This window comes from Phalaenopsis equestris, unplaced genomic scaffold, assembly GCF_001263595.1.
Source record: "Phalaenopsis equestris unplaced genomic scaffold, ASM126359v1 Scaffold220562, whole genome shotgun sequence".
NCBI lineage: Eukaryota > Viridiplantae > Streptophyta > Magnoliopsida > Asparagales > Orchidaceae > Phalaenopsis > Phalaenopsis equestris.
The window spans coordinates 75769-82854 of record NW_018238836.1 but is presented as its reverse complement, the minus strand read 5'-3'; positions in this window follow the sequence as shown (position 1 = coordinate 82854).

Genomic DNA, 7086 nt, shown 5'->3' with positions numbered 1-7086 from the left:
ATTTACCCTCTGGATTAGGCCTAAATATTAATTAAGCTCTAAATTCCAAAATTACACTTTTGCCCCTGATGCCTTAACACCCCATAATTCATTAAATTAGACTCAAATGACTTGAAAATTTTATGTTACCTCACTCATGGGTTAATTAAAACATCAGAGGAGAAAATGTGACTTTTCTGAATTTATTTAGTTTTTATAATTATTTTAAATGCAAAATAGATGTTTTCAATGAAAATTTAGTAAATCAATCAAAATAAGACTTCTGTCCTTAAGAAAATTATTAGAAATTCAACTAGGTTAGGGGACCACTTGGACCATTTTCATGATTTTTAGAGATTTAATTTAATTATTAAAATTATTTTTTAGTTTTGAGTATTAATTAAATATAAAATAATATTTAAATGGAAAATGAGTTTTATGTTTTATTAAATTTCTCTGAGTCCATGGAACCCAAAAAAGCAAATTTATTTTTTTTATTTATATTTTAATTATTGGATATATTTTTTGTGAAAAATTAAAGAAAATTCATTTTTAAGCTTTTAAAATTAATATGTTGACTTTAAAAATTAGGAAAATCTTGACTTAAAAAATTAAAAAATTTATTTTGGTTAGTTCCAAGTGATCTGAAAGCTAAATGTGATATTTTAGTGTGTTTTTACAGTCTTGCAATTTTTAGGATTTTCTTAATTATTTTTAATTATTTAAATGCCCAAAAATGAAGTATTTATTTTAATTCCAATTTTATTTTTCTTAAGTTTCTCTGGTCATAAGGAGCTCGCAAAATCAAATTGGTGATTTTTTGAATTGAATCAATTTAGTGATTTTTTTAGTTGCATTTTAATTATTAATATTAACAATGTCATTTTATCTTAAAAATTTATTTTAGTAATCAAATTAACTCCAATTGACTTAAATTTTTAATGGGAAGCTCCTCTAACATTAAATTACAGTGTGGAATAGCCTTTATGCCATTTACATTTATAATTACTCCAAATTGATTTTCTCTTCATTTTTAGGGTTGGTGACAATTAGGGTTATTTTTAATGAGTTAAATCAAGTTTATATTTTTCTTAGGATCTTCTGACCACAGTAAACCTACCAAAAAAAATATTATATTTTTTTATATGTATTTTAATTAGTATATTTTTTTACCAAAATAAGGACCATTAACTTGAAAATTAGATATCTCTAGTTAGAGATTCCCCCTGACCTTGAAAAAATCAGGGGAGATGTCTGACAATAGAGACATCAAAAGCCCCATGGCCCAAGGCCATTGTGAAATGTATATGCAAATGGAGAATCAAAATAAGAAAAATACCATTTAATTAATTAAAAATAAAATATGCATCAAATGGACATAAAAATATTTTCACATTGTTCTCCTCTGTTCACTTAGAAAGACGATATTTTTTATTTTATTTTTGTGATTTTTATACACAAAGATATAAATTTTTGAACTTCTAGGGGTTTAAATAAATAGAAAAATGCCCTATTTTTCTACTTATCCACGCGACGCCACGTAATCCTCGTATGCGTCGAGCTTTCCACGCGGTGTGCTCCCATTTGACGCTGTCGTCCATGTGTTTGCCATGTCATCCCGTCTTTTCGAACCCTCCATCCGTCCGGTGCAATCAAAGCTCTTGATTTAATAGACGCGCGATCCAACGGTTGCGGGTCATCACCCCCAAAGCCTCTAACTCGAGAACCACCCACCTTCAAACCCTAATATCTCGCTTGATTCTCAACCAAATCAAATGAGGTTTGTTCCTATCGACTCGCCTTGATGAGACTCCATACAGTTAATCAACCCTTAAATCAACTCTATGATCATGGAGAATCAAATGAAGTTTGGCTTAGGAGAATCAAATAAAGTTTGGCTTAGGATTAAGTTCCAATACCTTGGTCCAAGAGGTGAAGCCTTTATTGGATGCTTGTGGAAGCTTTGTGGGGGTCCCAAGAGCTCGAGGATGAAGCCTCTGGTCGTGGTGAATCGCCTAGACACAAGTTCGACCAAAGCCTATTTTGGGTGTTGGTCAAAGTCCACTCTAGAGTGCTATGGTGATGGGGCTTTTATGGGGGATCTTCCTCTCTCACTGTGGGGATGGCGTGGGTGCAATTAACTTAAATTTGGTGGAGTATTTGGAGGTGTCCTGTTTTGGCCAAGTGATTGAGCTCCAAAATTGAGCTCGAGCAGTGGATTTGACTGGCTAGTGATGGTTAGGTTGAACTCAAGGGGTCTTAAGGAAGCTCTGGAAGAAATTTGACAGAGTCTCCCCAAATAATTTCAAGCTCTCCCTCTTTGGCCATGGAGGGTGGGTTTAAATAGAAGGAGAGGCCACTAGGGGCAATTGGTGGGTTCCCTAGGTTGCTTATGTGGATGCCAACAACGTGCCAAAATCCAATTGGGATGAGATAGCTTTGATGGGTTTAATTTTGAGTTTTTGCCTAGGTGAAGTTTTTGGATTTAGGTTTTTCGGAAGCCTAGGTGGTCGGCCGGTCAGGCTCAGGTCACCATCCAGTCCAAAAAGGTCAAGGCTTGGTTTCAGTGAATTCATTTGAGGTTTTCCATGTCTAAAGGCTTGGGATTGAAATGGTATGGGGAAAGGGCCATTTTGGGTCAAATTGAGTCGAGGCATGGTTTGGGTTGGGTTCAGCCACCAAGATTGGTCTTGAGCTGCAGAGGATCAGGTGGTTATCAACCCAGTGCCACGCAATCCTCGTACGCGTCGAGCATTCCATGCGGCACGCTCTTATTCAATGTTATTGTCCGCGCGTCTGCCCCGTCACCCCGCCTTTTCAAACCCTTCATTCATCTGACGCAATCAGAGCCCTATGTTTAATAGACGCGCGATCCAACGGTTGCGGGTCATCATCTCTAAAGCCTCTAGCCCGAGAACCGCCCATCTTTAAAGCCTAATTTCTCACTCAATTCTTAATCAAATCAAGTAAGGTTTGTTCTTATCGACTCGCCTTGATGAGACACACACATCCATACAGTTAATCGCACCCTAAATCAACTCTATGCTCATGGAGAATCAAATGAAGTTCAGTTTAGGGTTAAGTTCCAATACCTTGGTCCAAGAGGTGAAGCCTCGATTGGATGCTTGTGAAAGCTTCGTGGGGGTCCCAAGAGCTCGAGGATGAAGCCTCTGATCATGGTGAATCGCCAAATCCAAGTTCAACCAAGGCCAATTTTGGGTGTTAATCAAAGTCCACCCTAGAGTGCTCCTGTGATGGGGCTTCTATGGGGGATCTTCCTCTCTCACTGTGGAGATGGTGTGTATGATGGGGTGTATGCAATTAATTTGAATTTGATGGAGTATTTGGAGGTGTTCTGTTTCGGCCTAAGAATTGAGCTCCAAAATTGAGCTCGAGCAGTAAATTTGAGTGGCTAGGGATGGTTGGGTTGGACTCAAGAGGGCTTAAGGAAGCTTTGGTTTAAGGAAGCTATGGAAGCAATTTGGCAGAGTCTCCCAAAAGAATTTCAAGCTCCTCCTCTTTGACTTTCAGGCTCCTCCTCTTTAGCCATGGAGGGTGGGTTTAAATAGAGGGGGAAGGAGGGCCACCAGGGGCAATTGGTGGATGCCCTAGGTTGCTTATGTGGATGTCAAAAATGTGCAAAAATCCAATTGGGATGAGACAGCTTGGATGGGTTTAATTTTGACTTTTATCCTAGGTGGAGCTTTTCGATTTGGGTTTTCTGACAGCCTAGGTGGTCGGTCGACCATGCTCAGGTCACCATCCAGTCCAAGAAGGTCAGGTCTTGGTTTTGATGAAGTCAATTGGGGTTGTTCATGTGTGTAAAGGCGTGGGATTGAAATATTATGGGGAAAGGGAAATTTTGGGTCAAATTGAGTCAATTCATGGTTTGGGTTGGTTTCAGCCACCTGGGTAGGTCTTGAGCTGAAGAGAATCAGATGGGTCAACTAAATTGGTGTGGAGAAGTCCCCATCCAAGTGATTTGGTTAAGTATGAGGTTAAGAAGATTCATTAAAAGTGTTAAAAACCTTTTTAAGGAGACATGAAAGTGGTTTGGCCTCTTACCATTAATAGTTTGATGATGTGCCACGGCTCTCACCTATGGCTTGGGAGTGGCTTCATGGCTCCCCTTTGGCTTTGCTAATTTTCATGAGAAGGACTTTTGGATTTATTTGGTATTTTTGGTGAATTTTGGCTTGATGCTAGATTTTTAATGATTTGATTTTGAATTTATGACTTTAGGAATGATTTTAATCAAATGAATGATGAAGAGAAAGAATTGTCATGTGGGCTTTAGATTTGGGCTTTTGAAATTAAATGTGGTGGGCTTGGGATTTTAAAATGGAAATTGAGTTTGGGCTAAAATTTGGGATAATTGAATTTTGAGTTTGGTGTAGGAGATGTCATGAAGGATTTGACAAAATTACAAGTGATTTTGAGTTGAATTGATAAGCCAAATTAGTGGATTTGGGCATATAGTCAAAATTGGGACTTTTTATTTGAATGAAATTGGGCTTGCAATTAGATCAAATTGGGCTTGAATTTTATTTAAATTAGAATTGGGGATGCTGAATTTTGATTAGAATTGAAATTGGGCAAGATTGGGGTCAATTGGGCTAAGATTGGGGCTAATTTGGGGACATTTTGGCCTTTAAGGGCAAATTGGGGCTTTTGTCAAATTGGACTAATTTGGTCAAATTGGATCAAATTGATGATAAAAAATTGAAATTGGGAATATTTGGGATGATTTTGGAATATTTGGAAATTTTTGGAATTTTTGGAGATTTTAGGTCATGAAGGGCATTTTGGTAATTTTGGCAATTTTTTGGGATATTTTGGAAATTTGGTACTTTTGGTGGATTTTGGTAAATTTAAATAGTTGTGAGGGGTTTGAGATGATTTTTTTGAAATATTTGGATATTTTGGATAATTTTGGGATTTTTGGCAAAAATTAGGGTTATAGGGGCATTTTGGTAATTTGGTGACTTTTGGGCTGAAATGGGCCAACAAGCCATGAAGCCATACCAAACCAATAGGAGCCATGTGAGGACTCATTTTGGATGCTCAATATGCTGGTTCTAACCCTCTTAGCCAAAGACAAGGGATATAGGGTCATTCATATGAGCTTTCGAAAAGGAGTCAGGAGACCAACCTAAGGGGTCATAGGGTTTAGGTATGTGACAAAAGTGTAGTGTGTGCAAGTTAGCCCCACAAAAACCAAATCACCCAGAGTTAGTTCTAAGGTCTGACCATCCGATGGGGGAGCTCAAGGGTCAGGAGACCAACCTAAGGGGTCATAGGGTTTAGGTATGTGACAAAAGTGTAGTGTGTGCAAGTTAGCCCCACAAAAACCAAATCACCCAGAGTTAGTTCTAAGGTCTGACCATCCGATGGGGGAGCTCAAGGATGGGGGACTCCCCTTGAGCTCCCCCATACTGACCCCACCTACTAAGTGCTAGAGGTTAGGACCAACATGTGGAACTTCAAGTTGAGTAAAGAAGAATTTGGAATTTCTAATGATGAGGGTTCCTTTTCTAGTCCTCTAGGAATAGTCAACAATAAAGTTCTATGGCTAGACCCTAGGCTACTAAAGAGGAAAAACTAAACCTCAACAAAAAATTAGGTCAACATTATGATTTGCTCCATTTCAGATGACTAGAACTCTCACCAAGAAGCAGTTGTACAACTTCCTGGCTCTTCTCACCGACTAAAGGAAAGGGAGCTTGACCCTCATGCAGTTGAGCCTGGATCTCTGCGATCACATGGACTGGTTTTTGAGTCGGTCGTTCATGCATTAATATCAGGACAAGGATTGTTACACTAGTGGCGCGTACATGGGCCGTGCTTCCCATCTCATGATGGAGTGGCATCAAGTTGGATGACCCAATTGCTTCCTCTTGTCCCTCCACCCGTAGATTTTATAGGTCACCAATTTGAACTTTTTTTCTCTCTCCAATCTGCTCCCTCCTTCCAGTCTCTTTGTGTCGACCAAGAAGACTCCTCCATACGACCACTTTGTTATTACTGGCAAACCTTCTCCCTCCAGCCTCTTTGCTATTGTCAGTCGGCTCGCTTCCCCTAGTTTCCTCTTTAATACCGGCTAACTACTTTCTGATTTCCTTTTTCCCCTTACATCCTTAGGAGGGCAGAATTTTTCAGTTAAAAGTTTGAAGGCCTTCATCATGACCATCTTATTAACAAATGACTTCTTACTACTCGCCATAACTCTCTATTGTTAAAAAAATGACTGAAGGACGGGAAATTTAGAAAGAGTGACGAAGAAGTGTTGATCATGCCCTATGTATAGGGACTGTGGGCACAAAATCTAAGAAGTTCAATTATTAAAAGTACTTATAACATAATGAATAAGTTAATTTTTGCATTGAATTCACTTAATCTAGTTGTAGTTGTTGCTTTTAAGAAATAAGTGAATAAGGAAACTAAATATGTATATAAAAAATATGACCGCGCAAATATAGAGAAAATTCAGCAGGTCTCGCTTATAAACATGAAAGGACAGTGTATCGGAGAAGTCAAAAGATAGAAACACCATGCAACTTTCCTTCGGTCCAAACTTTAAGCAGACCAAACAAATGAATAAAAGGCATTGAATCTGATGACAGTCGTTCATGACTACCTCCCTCGACCGATTATAGAATTCTTCACAAAGATAGTCAAAGAGCACTCTGCAGAACAACTTTTTGATTCTATGAGAAGGTCCCTTGTCTAAAGAGAGCTGTCTGTCAAATTACAGTTATACACCCTCTAGATGACGACCCAAGTCATTCTAACGACATAAGGGTCTCTACTCAAGATTCCATTGAGAGGCAAACTAATGAGCTTTAGCTGACCAAATGTATGTTTGCCGACCAATGGTTTTCAACCCACTCAATGACAAGATCAATAGTTACAAATGTAAAAGGTACATAATAACTAAGGCTGTCAAAACGACTCCTTATTCGCGAACAACTCGTGTTCGGCTCGTTAAGAAGCTCGTGTTTGGCTCATTCCCTAAATTAATGAGCGAACACAAACAAAGATTTGTTCATTCGTGTTTGGCTCATTTTAGCTTGAAATACTACTCATCAATTATATATATATATATAT